The 18,360-nt window shown below is 44.0% G+C and overlaps 1 long non-coding RNA gene across 1 annotated transcript; it reads right to left on the bottom strand.

Moving 5' to 3' along the window:
• Positions 1–6,021: 6,021 nt before the first annotated feature.
• On the bottom strand, positions 6,022–9,482 carry LOC309352909. The gene is made up of 4 exons (XR_014161470.1): positions 9,274–9,482; positions 8,739–8,804; positions 8,539–8,636; positions 6,022–6,442 (listed from the first exon to the last, which is right to left on the bottom strand). It is a non-coding gene; the product is annotated as an uncharacterized lncRNA (long non-coding RNA).
• Between the last annotated feature and the right edge of the window lie 8,878 nt (positions 9,483–18,360).

Here is an 18,360-nt window from a genome sequence, read left to right as displayed (position 1 = left end):
TGCAGGAGAGCAGCATGGCAGCAAAAGATCAGCAAGCAAGAGCGGTATGAAGGCGAACTGAGAAGATGGCTGTGTGACTTGGCTCTTTTGTGGAGTCGGCCTGGGCCAGGCGCATCTCCCAGGTCACATGCAAGGGGAGGATGCTCCAGACCAGTGGAACAGGAAGTTGCACGGACTGGATGTCCCTGGACCAGTGTCCATTCTAGAGAAATAAGGAATGTTGCATTTGACAGCACCAATGAATTATGCCCCACAGCAAGCTGGCGCCTCTGCTGCTAAGCATCCACTTTGTTGTTGTTTAGTCGTGTCCAACTCTTCGTGACCCCATGGACCAGAGCACGCCAGGCACTCCTGTCTTCCACTGCCTCCCGCAGTTTGGTCAAACTCATGCTGGTAGCTTCAAGAACACTATCCAACCATCTCGTCCTCTGTCATCCCCTTCTCCTTGTGCCCTCCATCTTTCCCAACATCAGGGTCTTTTCCAGGGAGTCTTCTCTTCTCATGAGGTGGCCAAAGTCTTGGAGCCTCAGCTTCACGATCTGTCCTTCCAGTGAGCACTCAGCATCCACTAGAGCCTGCTAGATTTTCAGAAGCAGCTTATTCGTCGTGTGAGAGACTACGTAAAATGAAGGCAGGGAAATCAAGCGCTGGGGGAAAATGGAATGAGGTGCTGTCTGAATTCAACATGTGGCTCTGAACTGCACAGTTCAGACACATTTTGAACGCCTCAGTGAGAGTTAGGCCTTGCTTGAACAGAGGCTGGAAGAATGGGACAACGGTACTTATCACAAACCGACAACTATCTGAAAAGTAGAAGTTCTTTTTCCCCCTCCCCTGGCTTTTCTTTTCAGTTTTCCGCATTCTCTCTCTCCACCCCCCCTCCGCAGCCCACTTACCGCCGACTCTGAACACAGGTCTTCAGCAACGGTTTTGACAAATAATATACCCTTTTGGAAATAACGGTCATGAAACTAATCTACAAAGGACTAAGATAAGTATTACGGATAGCAGGCAGTGTGGATTGCAGACTCCCGCAGGTTCAAAGGAAACTTACAGTAAATATTTACCTTGGTTTGTCTGCCATGGAATTACTTTGTGAAACTTACCATGAAGAAGATGGCTTTTTTCCTTCCAGTTATTTGCAGTATCATTTCTCAGAGTAATCTGTGCTTTTCTGTTATTGGTTTACTTATTTTCTTCCTCTCTTTCCCTCTCCCCCTTTCTTTGCCTCCCCTTCACACTGTAAACTTAGATTGGAAATGCTTAAGTTGTGCCCACAGAGTGTGGCAAATTCCAAAAAGTAGTTATTCTGGAGAACAAACAACTCTCTCCCCCTCAAAAAATAAAACACACACACATATTCCACTTTATTATTATCATTATTGTGGTTGCTGTCAGGCCATTACTTGGGGTACAGACAAATTGTTCCTTTAGATAGGTGGGTTTTTTTTCTTTTTCTTTTTTGCTGAAAGATGTAAAATACAAAGGTAAACAATTGGGTCTTGCTGATACCTCTATTGTGGTCTTTTCTCTCTCCGTCTTTTAAAATCCCTACTTGTTTCCTGTTATATTCCTCTACTCAGTTTCAATTTGTAATGCTATTTTCTCCTCCTAATAATAGATGCTATTATAGCTGCCAATGTGAAAAGAACAACCTAGCATATACACAAACCCACACACAATGCAGCCTCATAAAGTGGTTTTCCCCCCACCCGAAATGACTCAGGTCTTTCTAAAGGAAAGCAAGTTATACCAGTTCAGACTATTCGTCCAATTCATCTAGCTCAAAGTCTGTCTGGCCTGATTTTGTCTACTCTAGACTTCGCCAACCTGGTGCCCTCCATGTGTTCTGGACTAGAACTTGCATCAGGAATAGTTTGTGGTCAGGATCTGTTATGTACTAACCTTGGATCCTAGAACAATAGGCAAGTAGGATCCTAGAATGCAACAACTGATTGGCTTGCACACACACACACACGCAGCCCAAACAGACCCCAGGAGGAAGTTAATCAGCCTATCAGGCTGGTAGGATCATAGAATGCAGCAGCTGATTGGCCTGCAAGAGAAGACCAATCAGGCTCCAGGAGGGAAGCAGAATCAGCCAATCAGATGGAACTCATTGTGTAAATAATGTATATAAAAGCCTGAGGTTTGGGGGGAAATTCTATCACTGTTTTACAAGCTGCAATAAAGAGCATGGAATCACCACAGGACTCTGAGTATATTTCAGGAACGAAGGGAGCTATACTTCAAAACTTGTGGAGTTCAGCAGGTTGAGGAAAAACTGACCTACTTTGGTTCTCCAAGTTCATAGGTCACATCCATGCCACACATTTAAAGCACAAGCCTTCTCAGAAAGAATCCTGGGAACTGTACATGGTTAATGGTGCTGAGAACAGTAGTTTTGTGCATGGTACTTTGAAGTGTCAGGCATAGCTCTAATGGCTTTAGCCCAAACGTAGCAGAGTTTTCCTGCACAGCGAAGAAGCTAGTTGAGGTGGAAATGACTAGTCAGCTAGACTCAGAATAACTATTTACAGGATTTATTAATGACCGCTCCCCACTTAAAACGGGGGGCGCCTTTTGCGTGGACGCGTGCAGCCCTGGATCTGGAGTGGCCCCATCAGCATAGGCTTTGCCTTCCCTCAGGTGGGATACCTGGAGGTCCCCACCTACCCCATTGAGTTGTCCAATCCCACCTGGGGGAAGCGTTGCCAGGGAAACCAGGCCAGGTAAGGGGAGGGATTACCTGCCCACACAATAGAGGGTGGATCTTAATTGGTAATCCTCACTTGGCTCCAGAGCTTCTCCCACCCTACCCACCCTCAGTTAATGTCTTCTTTTGCAGGTTAACTTTTCTTCATAGGTTTTGCAGGTTAACCTGTCTCCACAGGTATGCGGGCGCTGCTATGATAAGGTCGCTGTTAAAGGGCCGGAAAGGAATTTCCCTGCATTGGCAGGTTTCGCCTTTCCCGTAGCAAAACGTCACAACTTTGGTGGTATCAGGCCTTGGGCGGAATCCTTTAGTCCATCTTCCTCTTTGCGGCGGCGATACCAGGGTTCCCCGTTAAAGGGGTTTTTGAAGGGAGGCTTTGGCCATACGCCGAAAGGTCGTCATTGCTCTCCCCTGCGGTGGCGTAACGGGGGCCGGCCCATCCCCCCCCACACACACTGGATAACCCTGATGCTCCCTAGGTCCCCGGCTGGGGACTAGGGAGGGAGAACGCCCAATGCCTGAGCCAAGGTCTACCCACATTTGAAATTTAATAAAGTTGTGGCCAGTTTAATCCCATAGCACGTTGTCTAGAGTCGTTATTCCACATGACGGGGGGGACCACTCGGGATCTGGGGACTCCGCCTGTCCACGCAAAAGGAAAAGAAACCAGCAGAGTTTCTGCATATAAAACAAAGTAAAATAAATCCTTTCTTTTTTTTCTCTCTCTCTCTCTTAACCATACACAGCACTCCTTCTCCTAACACACCTAACCCCAAACTGTGCTAGCATTCCTAGATAACAGAGTTGAGTGCTGGTCGTTAACCAATCAGAGTAAGTAGTTTCTAGGTCAAGCAGACCTTGGCTTTCTGCCAAGAGTAAATTGACACTGCCTTGAGTTAATTGTGTGAAGCCAGAATCTGTAAGTTTTCATGAGAATCAATTAACAGAAACTGAACAAAACTATAGCTCCCAAGATTCTGTGGGGCAAAGTCATGTGCATGTTAAATGTCCTTTCTAGGTATGGTAGGAATGTGACCTCAGACAAAAATGTTTCCCATTGCCTGATCCATTCACTTGAGGTACTCAGGGCTGAACCTGTGACTTTTGGGATCAGAAATATGTGCTTACTACATAACTTTGTGTGTTTTATGCAGAATGACACACAAAGCTATGTATATTGGGAATAATCCTTGCTGAAGATGAATTTTCATGAAGATTTTTTTTAAAAGATGCAAACTGATGCGGATATGTGCAGAAAACAAGAAACTAAGTTGGTTGAGATTCTGCCATCCCTAAGGGAGATTCCATGTGATGTATGTGTAGTCACCCAATATTTTGGGGAGAAAAACGGATAGGATTAATCAGATTAATTCTCCCTCTTCAGTCACATCAAGAAGACTTTAATGCCTTTATTTAAGCACCCCTGCTTTAACTCTTGTGCTTGATGAAAGAAGTCGTTTAAGCTTGAGAGAGTACAAATATGTTCGCATTCTCTGCCAGGAATTTATTGAGAAAAAAAAAGGTATAAGGTCTGCATTTCCTTCAAATTAACTAGGTTCCTGCAGTTAATTTTCTGTGAAAGGTAATTCTCACCTCAAACCGCTCCTCTGGCAACATCAGCATTTGACACAGTAAATAAATTTCCACGTTATCATCAAGTTCTTCCACGATCAAGTCCTGTCCCACCTCCTGATATGATCGGAGATTAAAAACTCCTGAGAACTAAATGATCCAAACTCAGAAGCATTTGATTCCCCTGATAAATTATACAAACGAGGCACTTGGAAGAGTTTCTTAACCAATTTTGCCACTCAAGATCACCTCCATTTCAATTAGAGGTAACCAAGATGCGTGGCATAGGCGAGCACAACTAATAATTCTCGCTGGTGTCAAGGAAGATTGCGGAAAGCAAGGGGGGAAAGAGGGGGCCCAGAGGAAAATGGGGCCTAGTTGCTGTTGCGTGAAGACAAAGACATTGCTGAGCTTTTATTATTATTAAGAACTGTGTGGTTGTAGATAATGCACTCTTCACTGCCCATCCTTATAAGTGATCGTTGGACAGCTACTTCCCTCTCACCCCTTTTTAAAGGCAGATCATATTTTGGGAGCTCACATAATGTGTTAGGTCACAGGTCACCAACTTTTTGGGGCGCGTGGGCACATTTACAAAGTGAAGGAACTGGCATGGGTGTCCTCTTGGCTACAGCAGAATGCTTCTCTTGAGCCTGGTTTCAACAGGGATTGTTGGCCATCATGGTGTGTGGGTACATTTTGTGAAACCTATACTTTGGCCACCTCATGAGAAGAGAAGACTCCCTGGAAAAGACCCTGATGTTGGGAAAGATCGAGGGCACAAGGAGAAGGGGACGACAGAGGACGAGATGTTTGGACAGTGTTCTCGAAGCTACCAACATGAGTTTGACCAAACTGCGGGAGTCAGTGGAAGACAGGAGTGCCTGGCATGCTTTGGTCCATGGGGTCACAAAGAGTCGGACACGACTAAACAACTAAACAACAACAACATCTATTCATGCATTGTTTTCTGCTTCCCTATGCTGTCACAGATGCATGGAATGTGTTTGTGATGTCATTCCTTTAAAGCAGCAGTTTGTCATACTGACGCACAGTGTAGCAGCATTCACAGCTTGTGCATGTTATGTCAGCAAACTGGTACATGCTGCTTGCAGATTAAAATGCACTTTCACATATGCATGACAATGCACATCCCATTGAGATCAATCCAGTAGCAACAGCCAGCTGTGCTCAGAGGCACAACCTAGTGCACATTCAGTGATTCAAATGCACATCAGTGATATCCTCCATCCTCTTCTCCAAGTTTGGGTAAGGGGTTGTGTCATCAAATCCCCACCCCCCAACTTGCAAAAAAAGAAAGGAAGGAAATATCAGATATCATTGAATCTTGTGGGAAATTTAATATTATTATCTGCATGAATGGAACCTCAAGATCTATATCAAAACCCAAACCTGGTGGACTACTGTGGATATCCTTAAGAAAAGAAGAATTTTTTTTTGCTAATTATAGACCAAAAATGTTCTTATTTTCCGGAAGGGAATAATAGTATGTATTGTGTGCTGATGCCTCTAGTTATTGTTTGTGGGTTTTGTTTCTTTCTAATATTGACTGAAAACCAAAGGTTGAAGCAGGCAGCAACAAGAAACAGCAGGTGTCTATTTGTTAACAACAACAACATCAAGAAGAAGAAGAAGAAGAAGAAGAAGAAGAAGGTGGTAACAAGGGTGTATTGTTCTTTAAAAGTACAAAGCATTATTTTGTTTGCCATCATTTTGTGTGTGGAATGATTGGAGTCTATATTGGCCCACAAGTGAAAATGACCTATCATTCAACTATACAGTTACAGCTTTCATTGGGGAAGATTCACAACAGCTTGCAGAAGGCTCCCAGGTTCAGTCCCAGGTATCTCCAGGTAGGACTAGGAGTGTCCAGAATCTGAAGTCCCAGAGAGATCTTGCCAGTGTAGGTAATTTTGAGCAAAATAGACCAATGGTCTGACTTTGTATAAGGCTCGCACATGTATATTCCACTGTAATGCTGCCATGGCGACCATGTAGCAACAATCACAGAAATAATTTGCATGGAAGACAACTTGATGGCTGACCACAGGACTCTTTCATGTAGGTGGAAGGGCTGGAGAAATCAATGCTCCAGTCAAAAGGAAGGAGGATGGGCAATCTTCATAGCTGATCCTGGTGTAGTAAGGGAAATCCAGAATGAGTGGTGATGCAGCAAGCAACCGATCTGCATGTCTGCCAATAGAGATGTCCTACAGTCTGCTTAACTGGTTGCCCTTTCCCTGATCATCCTGAAGAAACTTTACATTCTCCACTCAAGGTACTCCCCAAAATCCCACTGAAATTAGATGAGCAGCAGCCAAAGCGAAAGGTTTTGGCAATCCATATAGGAACTCTGAGGGACACGGGTGGCGCTCTGGGTTAAACCACCGGTCAGAAGGTCGGCGGTTCAAATCTCCGCGACGGGGTGAACTCCCGTTGCTTTGTACCTGCTCCTGCCTACCTCGCAGTTCGAAAGCGCATCAAAGTGCAAGTAGATAAATAGGTACCGCTCAAGCGGGAAGGTAAACGGCACTTCCGTGCGCTGCTCTGGTTCGCCAGAAGCGGCTTAGTCATGCTGGCCACATGACCCGGAAGCTGTACGCTGGCTCCCTCAGCCAATAAAGCAAGATGAGCACTGCAACCCCAGTCGGTCACGACTGAACCTAATGGTCAGGGCTCCCTTTACCTTTACCTTTATAGGAACTCTGGAAGCTGCCTTATCCCAAGTCGGACCAACATTGACATCAGTATTGTCCACACACAGCTCAGCATTGGTCAATCAAGCTCAGAGTTTCCCGAACTCAGGTTTCCAACTGGTTTTGGACCACAGTTTCCATCATCCCTGAATATTGGTCCTGCTAGCTAAGGATGATGGGAGTTGTAGTCCAAAAACAGCTGGAGACCCAAGTTTGGGAAAGCCACTTCTGAGCTCAAGAGGAGGGGGGTTGCGGGGCCATCTCCTCCCCACACACGCGGGGGCCGGTTTTAGCCCCCGCGAGAGGAGGGAATCCCTGGGCGTGCCCGTGACCCGGCCCGCCAATCGGCGGGCAGGGGAGGCATGGCCTGGCCCCATTTAAGGCCAGGGCGCCCGGGGACCACCCTCTTTGCCCCTGTTCCTGCTGCCTGGTTTTCCCATCCCACCCACTCTTTAGGCCTAGCTAGCTTTGACCTTGCTATGGACTTCGGTTGGTCGCCGCAAGGGGCCTGGTAGGAATTTTTCCAACTTGGCACACTTCTAGCCTTTTGGTTTTTTCGCCTACCTCGTAGCAAACGTCACAACTTCAGTATTGGCAGTTAGGCATTGGCAGAGGTAATTGTTATGCAAATGAAGGGGGGAAGGAAGTGCCATCACCTTCCCCCAATGAAAAGGGGTAGTCCGGTAGAGGACTCCGGGGGCTGTTGCCTTGTCCGAAACCTAGGGAGGTAAGGGCCTCCGGCACGCCCCCGAGCGGTGACACCCGTGGGATCCTAGTTGGCGTACTTCAACTGGACTCCCACGGCTTGTGGATAACCCTTCCTGGTCTCCATGCCGGGTAGTCGATAGGAGCCAATGCCTAAGGCCAATACCTTCCAATTCCTGTAATCAATAAAGTTGTGGCCTTTTTATGCCCATTAACCTTAAATAACGTGTCCTGTGTCTTCATTTCTGTTCTGTGATCTAGCTCAATATTGTTTACATTGACTGACAGCATCTCTCCAGCTTGTCATAGTGGGAATGTTCTCAGCACTCCCTAGAGATGCCAGCAGTTGAATCTCAACTGCTGATACTCTTCCACTGAGTTAAAGATTCCCTTTCCTAGATAAGCTGGCCTGGAACCACTCTTGATATCGTTCCAGCATCAGGGAAAGGCTTTTCATCATTTCCTCAGGAATTTCAGGATGTTAGGGAGGCAGTTTCAGATGCGACTGTACGGTTTCTACAAGGTTTCATTGATTTGCTGTTCTTTAGGTAATTTGGAAGCTCCATGGAAGCAGACACACCGGCCTCAGTCACCCACACTAATAGCAAGAGCCATCTATCTGGATATGGGTCTGTTTAAAAAAATAATAATAAACCCTTTGCATCCCCCCAATTCTGGTGACTAGCCAACAGGATACAATTCTGTTCCATCCCAGGAAATCCTTAACTGGCTGGCAACTCAGCTGCCTCCACATCTTAATCTGTGTTCTTCCACACAGGTTAATTCACCCTGGGCCTTGAAACCTGAGAAATTGTACTTCATCTTTACCCTTGTGTTCCTTATGATGGGTCTTTCTTTTTCAATCTTTTGCTTATTTGCTCAACATTCACTCTTGATTTCAAAAGCCTGACTCACACATTAAGGTCCTGGAGGGCCGAGAGCAAAAACAATTAGCCACCTGTTGTGAAGTCTTGTATCAAATTATAGACTTCTCTTTTTTAAAACAAAAAAACAAAAACCCACGGCACCTAGGAAATATATTGGAGGGAGCAAACCAGCAATGACGGCTTGCCTGTAGCACATACAGGATAAATCTGAAATGGAAAAGTGCATAAGATTAAAAGGAAATGCAGAAAAAGAATGTTAGTAAAGAGGGTGAGTATATTTGTCTAAAACCAGACTGATACTATTTACAACTGCCTAGACTCTTGGGTTCATCTGGAGATGTGGTCTCCAAACATTCCAGGAGTAGGACTTTAAGAAGAACCATCTTGAACCAGACCAAACCCTAATCTAATTCAGCCTTCTTTAAATGAGTGTGACCCCCTAGAAACCTCTGAGAAGGACAGAAGAATGACAAGGAAATGGCGTCCTCCTACCCCATGGCTTGTCCCCAGTTTCTAGTATCCATAGATACTGCCTCTGACCATGGAAGTTTTATATAGCAATCATGGCATTTAGATTTTAACACATTAGTAAATTATGTGTTTCATGGAGTCTTCAACCTAGTCCCCTCAACTTCTAGTATTGTATTGATGTGAAGACACATTTCTTTATTCTCACCACAACAAAGAAACATAGGAAGAAGTCTCCTAACTCTTTGGTTAATTTGCCTGAAAATAAGGAAAATGTAATCAGCTGGGAACTATACAAGGCAGTCTGCTTGTTTGGGGTCTGTTCAAAAGAACTAAGAAGCTGTTCAGTTCTACAAGTGATCCTTGATTGGCTAGGGTCACCCATGTGACAAGTACAGGAAGCATTGCCCTCAGTCGAATGGCCATCATTTACCCTAAGCAACATCAGCATGTAACTACAATCCGATGAGCACTATGACATCATTATATCCAGCACTTGATCTCTGATTGGCTGGGATCACCAAAATGAAATTGATAAAATGTGGCATACGACACATAAGATGACTACTAAAGAGGCCACAAAAAGAACTAACAGGACTAAGCAGAAATGAACAGTCACACACAACAATCCAGAAGGCTAGGGCAGAGCTTTCCAAACTTTTCACGTCGGTGAAACACTTTTTAGACATGCATCATTTGGCAACACAGTAATATTCAGTTTTACTAGCAAACCAGAAGTTAAACTAACCCCTTATAAGAGCATTTGCGTGACGCACCTACACACTGCAGCTCACACACTAATGTGACACAACACAAATCTTGAACAGCTCTGCACTGCTCTCCAAGTGAGAATCAAAACTAGAGAGCATAGCATTACCAAGCAAACATAAGCCCACATAATTCAATACGTCCCTTTCCAAGCTCAGATTCTAAATCTTATGACTAGAGCCATGCAGTTTTTCATGAGGGATCTCATTTTGCTGTTAATAGCAAGTTGGATAGGAAATACTTTAAATTAATATTATTATTTTTAAAAATTATATATAACATGATTACTTGTGATTCCACGCCCCCTCAGTTCTTCCCAGTTCCTTTCCCTTTTTGTCCTCTTCTTCTTCTGGCCAGCTCTGCTTGATTTGCAGCATGCCTAAAGGGCATTTCTGATTCAGAGTCTTTGACCTTGGCAGCAACTTTGCCGTCAAACTTTGCAGAGAGCTAAGTGGGCTCCTGTGCCTACGCTATCAAGCACTTACCCAAATAGCACCGCTTACATGGAAAGAATAATAATAATAATAATTTAAAAGTCAAGGGTGGTTTTTTTTTTTTTTTTTCCTTTTTTAAAGCACGCCCTGCCATAAGTTGATGGCATGCTTTCTTGAATCTGGGCCCCACTCAAATGCTCTGCTCTCCGATCAGTGCCACATGCTTCTGGGCCATCAAATCTCCCTTTCGCACAACTCCTGCAAATGGTATCATTTGGCAACTAATTTACTCGCTTAGTTTTGGCCATTAGTCATTCCCAGTCTCCTCAATCTGCAGGCAATTTTCCACATTATTAGTTACCCACCTGTCTTATTAAAGTGGACTTTCAGAAACCTTGTGCGTCTCCATTTTCGGCACCTTTTTAGATCAAGCAAATAATTGGCTTTACTTGGATGGAAGGATTTAATAGGAAGATGACAGTTGATTCCAAAAGTTAATAGTGACGGCATCTGGTTTCCTTTTTTAACGCTGGGGAATATATATATATATATATATATATATATATATATATATATATATATGTTAAATTTAGTACTTGTGAAATGGAGGGTGGGGAGGAAGGAAGAACGGAAGAAACAATAGGTGAACCAAACCTGTTTATCATTTGTCGGCCAGATTCAAAACAGATGAGCAGGAAAGAGGGAGAGAGCTTTAACCTACTCTCTTTAATGCACCTCAATTGTAACCCTATGAGGTCAGTTCATATATGTCCACGAAAGTTAGAGATTGGCTTCTATTTCCAGTCTGAATACCAAGTGAGCTACATTAAGTGAAGCCTTAGGTAACTTTGGTCACTTGTTCTATCAGCAGAGACCAGCTCCCTTTCTACACTTTAATCATTAGAACCAGCAGATATCACTTTCTTGTGATGCCCATAGCTACATGGGAAGCAAGCCATTCTGTTGGTCTATCTAAATCAGTAATGTCCATGCTGGCTGGTTGTAGCTCTCCAGGGTTATCCATCCTGCTTGCAGCTTTCCCACAGACATCTGATTGACCACAGTAAGAACAGGATACTGGAGGAGAAGAAGAAGAAGAAGAAGAAGAAGAAGAAGAAGAAGAAGAAGAAGAAGAAGAAGAGTAGTTTGGATTTGATATCCCGCCTTTCACTCCCTTTACGAGTCTCAAAGCGGCTAACATTCTCCTTCCCCTTCCTCCCCCACAACAAACACTCTGTGAGGTGAGTGGGGCTGAGAGACTTCAGAGAAGTGTGACTGGCCCAAGGTCACCCAGCATCTGCATGTGGAGGAGCAGGGACGCAAACCCAGTTTCCCAGATTACGAGACTACCGCTCTTAACCACTACACCACACTGGCTCTTTTTCTGTTCTTGCAGGAGACCTTCCCATCCACATCTGAAGGTACTGGGGATTGAACCTGGAATCTTCTGCACACACAAAACTGATGCTGTACTGCTGAGCTTATTGAACCTCTTTAAAGGTAAAGGTAAAGGGACCCCTGACCATTAGGTCCAGTCGTGACCGACTCTGGGGTTGCGGCGCTCATCTCGCTTTATTGGCTGAGGGAGCTGGCATACAGCTTCCGGGTCATGTGGCCAGCATGACTAAGCTGCTTCTGGCGAACCAGAGCAGTGCACGGAAACGCCATTTACCTTCCTGCCGGAGCGGTACCTATTTATCTACTTGCACTTTGACGTGCTTTCTAACTGCTAGGTAGGCAGGAGCTGGGACCGAGCAACAGGAGCTCACCCCGTCATGGGGATTCGAACCGTCGACCTTCTGATCTGCAAGTGCTAGGCTCTGTGGTTTAACCCACAGTGCCACCCACATCCCAATTGAATCTCTTTAGACTTCCCTTAAAACTCCTTGGAAGTTTTACCTGATGATGAATCTACACTTCTGTTTATAAGGTGGCTTTGTGCGGAATCTGGAAACAAGCTGTATGTTGGTGCCCTTGAAGGTTTTCAAGGAGACAGAGGGTTCCCCCAAAGAATGAAACCAGCAGTCTTCACTCAAGTGCATCATCACTCAATGACCCTAACCTTCTGGTGCTAGAGAAGATTGGGCCAAGAAGGAAAGGAAATATGACTTGGAAGTAAAAGATATGTGCTCACTTATTCCACATAGTCTAAACTTCATATCCCTCCCCATCCCATAGGTGGAGCAGATGCTATCAGCTCAACTTCACTGAATAATTGTTAAATTAATTGCAAGTCATACTCAGAATAGTCCGATTGAAATTAATACGTGTGGCTAATGTAAGCCCATTATTTTTTTTGGGCCTACTCTGCATATAGGTTGCTGGGATGCAGCTCAATGGTTTGTGCAGATTAAGAACAGATGCAAGAGTCAGGAATAATACAGTGCCCCAAAAAGTGCAATATTGACTACCTGAGATAATCTAAACCTGCTAGACTGAAGTATGAAGCACCACAGCTGGGCACACTACAGAATGAGACCGTAAAGCAACTAGTCACACTCACAGTCCCTGCCCCAAGGGGCCTACAGTCACCCACAACTTCTAATCCATAACTACTTGAAGCTACATGAGTAGGGATGTCAGAGACTTGTGACAAAAACAGAAGTGGATAGTGGGAAATTGCCAGTGTTTGCTTATTTGTCCCATGTCCAGAACAGAAATCAATCCAGCAAATACCATTGGTATTTGCTGTTGCTGTCAGTCTGCAAATGATACATAATTGATTGCATTACATTACAACTCCCCATTTGCATTGTATTTCCTTTGCATTGAAACGAACGGGGTGGAATAAAATAACAACAACATAACCGACAGTATTAATTATGTAAGTGGCATATGTTACATAATTTCACAACAGCCAACGGTAAGACAAATAACATGTTCTTGTTTTTTGGGCAGAAACAAACTGTGGTATTACAGAAACAGTGCTGCATGCTATGAAGACAGTGTGGGGTGGGAAATGATGCCTTCGTGACACAGAAGCACTTACATTTTGAGTCACTGGAACTCAAAAAAAAAAAAAAAAAAAGTCTTGAGTTGGCCAGGCCAGGAAATGACATCCTTTCTTGTCTGTGAGGCCATCAGCTTCATTCCTCTTTTTCCAAACCTTTCGCCCATTTCCAGGAGAAAGGGAAGTGCTGTGTTTGTTCTCAGTAGAGAGATGTTCACTTCTACTGAGGTGTTTACTGCTTTGTTGTTGTTGTTGTTTAGTCATTTAGTCGTGTCCAACTCTTCGTGACCCCATGAACCAGAGCACGCCAGGCACTCCTGTCTTCCACTGCCTCCCGCAGTTTGGTCAAACTCATGCTGCTGGCTTCAAGAACACTGTCTAACCATCTCATGCTCTGTCATCCCCTTCTCCTTGTGCCCTCCATCTTTCCTAACATCAGGGTCTTTTCCACAGAGTCTTCTCTTCTCATGAGGTGGCCAAAGTCTTGGAGCCTCAGCTTCAGGATCTGTCCTTCCAGTGAGCACTCAAGGCTGATTTCCTTCAGAATGGATAGGTTTGATCTTCTTGCAGTCCATGGGACTCTCAAGAGTCTCCTCCAGCACCATAATTCAAAAGCATCAATTCTTCGGCGATCAGCCTTCTTGATGGTCCAGCTCTCACTTCCATACATCACTACAGGGAAAACCATAGCTTCAACTATATGGACCTTTGTTGGCAAGGTGATGTCTCTGCTTTTTAAGATGCTGTCTAGGTTTGTCATTGCTTTTCTCCCAAGAAGCAGGTGTCTTTTAATTTTGTGGCTGCTGACACCATCTGCAGTGATCATGGAGCCCAAGAAAGTAAAATCTCTCACTGCCTCCATTTCTTCCCCTTCTATTTGCCAGGAGGTGATGGGCCCAGTCTCCATGATCTTCTTTTTTTTATGTTGATCTTCAAACCATATTTTGCGCTCTCCTCTTTCACCCTCATTAAAAGGTTCTTTAATTCCTCCTCACTTTCTGCCATCAAGGTTGTGTCATCTGAGGTTGTTGATATTTCTTCCGGCAATCTTAAGGACAAACCTTTATAGCAGGAGGAGCCAAGATGGTGGTGTCCAGATGTTGCTGGAAGCCAGCACTCTGAATTCATGACCATTGGCCATGCTGGCTGGGGCTGATGGTTGTTGGAGTCCAGCAACTGTTAGGATATTTCCGTCCCACCTTAAAAAGGGAGCAGGTTGTTGTGTGTCACAAGCCTGCGTACTTCCGGGTCACAGGAAGTTTCTGTTTTGTATATAGTCTTGCTTTTACCCACATACCTCTAGCAGTCCTTCGCAGTCTTACTCTCCTGTAAGTGCCATGAATCTGGGCCTGAAACCAACAGCAACATCTGGAGGGTCTCAGCTCCCCATCCTTGGCCTACAAGGATCTTCTACAAGAGCCACTAGGTCAGTAGTGAGGAACATGTAGCCCTCCTCCTGATGTTAGACTCTCGCTACCATGCTTCCTCTCTATTGACCACACTGGCAGAAATTAATGGGAGCTGGAGTTCAACAACATCTGGAGGGTTCCACAGCAATCACACCACTCTTTAATGAATCCATACACATATGCATGAAAAAACATTTGCAAAATGTTGCTGGGTATGTACATGAACGTTGCATTCTCAACTCCTTTCGCCAGTCATTTTTGAAGAAAATGTTCCCAAATGTGGCTGCCGTCCAAGTCTTCAGATATCAGAGGCCACACCGACAGCTTGCTAGAGGTCTGAGAGCTGAACCTACTTTGCATATAAATTGGAAAGGCCTTTATTGAAATCATCAAGAAGAAATCCGCACAATCGTGGAACAGCTGCATTTTCCTTGTTGGGCAAATAAAAACAAGGGTGGTGCTTAAACTCACCTGCAATGAAAACAAAGCCCACAAGCTGTTACCTAGGAACAACAGACTTGATCGCTGGTCTGCAAGATTCATTAGTCTTTATAGATTTCACATCCAAATGTAATTAGTCTCATCCCTCCTGCAGTACCGCCACAAAGGGCTGAGGTTGGTGGACATTCCTTTTCCGTGAAGGAATTCATTCCTGGGTTGTTATAGGGCTGTAGGAAAGGGCAGCTGTAGAAGCAAAGGAATTCGTTTTCCTCTTGTTTCATTGATTTTCAGGGCAAAGAAAACACCTGTTCTCCAACTGCTCACTCGAGGAGAGACAGCCGTGATGAAGCCCAGGTGGCCATCAGCAATGTTTACTGAAGGACATCAAATGTGATAGCATGGGGAGGATTCAGAAGGATATGAAGTATCTGGGGTGGAAATGTGTGTGCATGACCCCAAAGGGTAATGGCTGTCAGATGTGTCAGTGGCTGGGCCTGACTATCCAGTGGGTGGCGGTCTGTAGGCAGGGGTTAACCTTCCTAGGGGAGAGATGGGGGAAAGGGTGGAAATGAGTGGCTTGTGTTTGTGTGGGAACTGTTGGCTTGGTTTTTATTCTGTAGGCCTGTTTTGCTGTTATTGATTGTTATGCTATTATTGATTAGTTGCATATTGGGTCTTTTAATGATGTGAGAATTGAGGGAATGGAGTGGTGTGGTTTGTGTAAGGAGAATGTGATTGTTGAGTGCTTGGTTTTGTGCTTAGATTAGTTTTGTGTAGTTTGGAGGTGCATGTGAATGGTTATCTCTCTGTGTTGGTGGGGGATTTGCTAGATACAGTGGTACCTTGGTTTAACAGCTTAGTTTATCAACAGCTTGGATTAAGAATGCTTCAAACCCATAAGTAGGTGTTTTGGTTTGTGAACTTTGCCCTGGAAGCAGAACGTGTTCCACTTCCTGTTGAGTGTGTTCCATTTGTACGTTGAGTCCCCCACTGCTATGGGAAAGCACGCCTTGGTTTAATAATGCTTTGGTTTAAGAACGGACTTCCGGAACAGATTAAGTTCATAAACCAAGGTATACACTTTGATTTTGATGCTGCATTATGATACTATATTTTGAATTTGTGTACATAATTTTATTTTGTGGTTCTTAATTATTTTGCATATGTACATTGTTTGGGGATATTCAATAGTTTAATTTAGCAGAGTATGTCATGGACCTTGGGACTCACCTTAAGCAGCTATGGCTTTGGCATCAGAGTAGTTGAGCTAATGTCAGTCAGAGAGGTGTGGCTCCTGAGATTTGCTGCAAGTCCCAAATAGGAACTTTTAAGTCAAGCTCTAAACATATGAATCTATGAAGATGCTTTATATTGAGTCAGACTGTTGGTCCATCTGTCCTGCTACAGACACTTCTGATTGGCATTTGTGAAGGGGATGACAGAGGACAAGATGGTTGGACAGTGTTCTCAAAGCTACCAACATGAGTTTGACCAAACTGTGGGAGGCCGTGGAAGACAGGGGTGTCTGGTGTGCTCTGGCCCATGGGGTCATGAAGAGTCGGACACAACTAAATGACTAAACAACTTTCCCATTCCTACACAAGAAAGGAAACCAGGAGAGGACAGAACTTTCTGCCTGCCTTGCTACTGAGAACTAGCATGCTATGCTCTGCCACGAAGCTATGGCTCCACCCCCAGAGAGCAGACTCATTATCAAAAGTAACCCAAATTAGAATATGACACCACAGAAATAAACCCAGATGCCAACTTTGCTGCCACATACACCCGGACAACACCATTACTGGCCCCAACAACATCAAACATACCATCAAACATACCATCTCAGGACTATTTAATTGCTCATCTTCTAACATTGTGTATGCTGTCAAATGCCAACAGTGTCCTTCAGCTCTCTATATTGGACAAACAGGCCAAACCCTACGCCAAAGGATAAACTGAGATAAATCTGACATCAGGAATCACAAGACAGAGAAACCAGTAGGAGGACACTTCAATCTCCCAAGACATTCTATACAAGATCTCAAAGTAGCTGTCATATTACAAAAGAATTTCAGAAATAGACTGGAAAGAGAAGTTGCTGAATTACAACTTATTACCAAACTTAAAACCATGGAGGGACCTGGTCTGAATTAAGACACTGGATTCTTATCTCATTATACATGATAAAGCTAATTTTGGCCATCTCATCCCTCGCTTTTTCCTGTTAGGTGTGGTAACACCTGCAATTAGTCTATCAGCCAATCACCCATTCCCACCACCCTTCTGAGTAATACCCCACCCTCCCACTATATATAAAGGTCTGGTGACTTCTGTTTCAGTGTATCTGAAGTAGTATGCATGCACATGAAAGCTCATACCAATAACAAACTTAGTTGGTTTCTAAGGTGCTACTGGAAGGAATTTTTATACAGCTAGTCCTTAGCTTTCCATCCTTCTGGAGACTTCACTTGTAATTGTCTAAACTTATTCTGCTTTTACGACAGCATGTGGATTTTACTCTTAGAGGCTCAAAGCGTGCACATTTTCAACTAGTACAAATTCTGACATTATAAGCATCCTATCTTGTCTACAATCTGTACATTTGAAAGCCCAGCTCTCCACAATGAAACCACCATTCTTAATAACTGTACTCAGGAACCTATTTCTCCCCAGCTTATATTGAGAGTGAGAGATAATAATTATGCACAAATTAATAAGTGCCTTATCCTGCTGAACAGAGGATATGAGGTTATTTGAGTAGAGCATTCTCCCTGACTCACACAAAATATTTCTATTTTAAAGTGTCAACAAAATAGTGCCCCCACCACCATCCCGTCTCTCACAAGGCAAAAATGGAAAGTTACCTTTTATTTACGAGTGATCGTTTTTTCTCTCTCCCTGTCTATATTTTGACAGATAACGTGGCAGCAAATGATTAAGGGTCTCATTTTGCAATGTGACTCGTATGTTATTTATTATCAAAATAAAAGTCACTTTGTGAATTGAAGTTTTTAATCATTTGTACCCCCCCCCCCTTCTTTTGCCTGCTTTCAGAAAATGGTTTTGTCAAAAAAGCATGATGGAATCGGTCAGCTCTGAAATGCCTGTCAATTGGAAGGTGGGGAGCCCTAATTATGACTTTCAACACTAATTGTTTCACATAAAAGAACAAAATGCATTTATTGTAGAAACTGTCGCAACAATGAACCATGTCAGTCCTAGCTAAAATGGAAATAGCCTGGACCCTCTCGCCAAGGGGTAAAAAAATAGGCTGCATAAGAATAAGCTCAAAA

The sequence above is a fragment of the Podarcis erhardii genome (genome assembly GCF_964252035.2).
Source record: "Podarcis erhardii genome assembly, chromosome: 11".
Taxonomy (NCBI): Eukaryota; Metazoa; Chordata; class Lepidosauria; order Squamata; family Lacertidae; genus Podarcis; species Podarcis erhardii.
Note: the sequence above shows the minus strand (reverse complement) of the source record. Positions and strands in the feature narration are given on the sequence as shown.